Genomic DNA, 1,425 nt, shown 5'->3' on the forward strand with positions numbered 1-1,425 from the left:
GTTATGATGTGTGAAAAGGAAGGAGTGATGGTTTGAATTTGAGTGGGTAGGTGTAGGTGGGTGTATGATGGTTTTGGAAGGGAATTGGAGGTGATTAGTGGAGGTTATTTTGGGGAAGAGAGTTATGAAAAGGTATGAAGAGGAGAGAAGAAAATGTGGGGATCCTGTGGGGTCCACAGATCCTGAGGGGATCCTGTGGGGTCCACAGATCAAGTGGGGTCAAGGACTTAACATCCCTGCTCCAATTAGGCGTGTAAAACGCCCTTGCTATGCAATCCTGGCGTTTAACGCCAAACTGCTGCCTGTTTCTGGCGTTAAACGCCCAAATGTAGCTTGTTTCTGGCGTTTAACGCCAGGTAGATGCTTGTTTCTGGGGATATACAAGTTTTTCTTCTTCAGAAGAGGCCTCTTTAGTACTGTTGGATGATTCCTTCAATCCATTCAGACTCTGAGAGATCATGTTGACTTGCTGAGTCAATATTTTATTCTGAGCCAATATGGCATTTAGAGTATCAATTTCAAGAACTCCCTTCTTTTGAGGCGTCCCATTATTCACAGGATTCCTTTTAGAAGTGTACATGAACTGGTTATTTGCAACCATGTCAATAAGTTCTTGAGCTTCTGCAGGCATTTTCTTTAGGTGAATGGATCCACCTGCAGAATGGTCCAATGATATTTTAGATAATTCAGACAGACCATCATAGAATATATCCAGGATGGTCCATTCTGAAAGCATGTCAGAAGGACATTTTTTGGTCAGTTCCTTGTATCTCTCCCAGGCTTCATAGAGGGATTCACCTTCTTTCTGTTTGAAGTTTTGAACATCCACTCTAGGCTTGCTAAGCTTTTGAGGAGGAAAGAACTTGGCTAAGAAAGTCGTGTCCAGCTTTTCCCAAGATTTCAGGCTATCCTTAAGTTGAGAATCCAACCATATTCTAGCTTTGTCTCTTATAGCAAACGGGAAAAGCATGAGCCTGTAGACCTCAGGGTCAACCCCATTGGTCTTGACAGTATCACAGATCTGCAAGAATTCAGTTAAGAATTGAAAAGGATCTTCAGATGGAAGTCCATAAAACTTGCAGTTCTGTTGCATCAGAGAAACTAATTGAGGTTTAAGCTCAAAATTGTTTGCTCCAATGGCAGGGATTGAGATGCTTCTTCCATGTAAATTGGAATTAGGTGCAGTAAAGTCACCAAGCATCTTCCTTGCATTGTTATTATTTTCAGCCATGTCTCCTTCTTTTTCGAAAATTTCTGTCAGATTTTCTCCAGAGAGTTGTGCTTTAGCTTCCCTTAGCTTCCTCTTCAGAGTCCTTTCAGGTTCAGGATCAGTCTCAACAAGAATGTTCTTATCCTTGTTCCTGCTCATATGACAAAGAAGGAAATAACAAAGAAAATATGGAATCCTCTATGTCACAGTATATA

At 41.3% G+C, this 1,425-nt stretch overlaps 1 non-coding gene across 1 annotated transcript; it reads left to right on the forward strand.

The window, feature by feature from the left end:
• Window positions 1-730: 730 nt before the first annotated feature.
• LOC112788017 (small nucleolar RNA R71) lies at window positions 731-838 on the forward strand. Its single transcript, XR_003195397.1, has one exon. It is a non-coding gene; the product is annotated as a small nucleolar RNA R71 (small nucleolar RNA).
• The last annotated feature ends 587 nt before the right edge of the window (window positions 839-1,425 follow it).

Source organism: Arachis hypogaea, chromosome 20 (assembly GCF_003086295.3).
Source record: "Arachis hypogaea cultivar Tifrunner chromosome 20, arahy.Tifrunner.gnm2.J5K5, whole genome shotgun sequence".
Classification (NCBI taxonomy): Eukaryota; Viridiplantae; Streptophyta; class Magnoliopsida; order Fabales; family Fabaceae; genus Arachis; species Arachis hypogaea.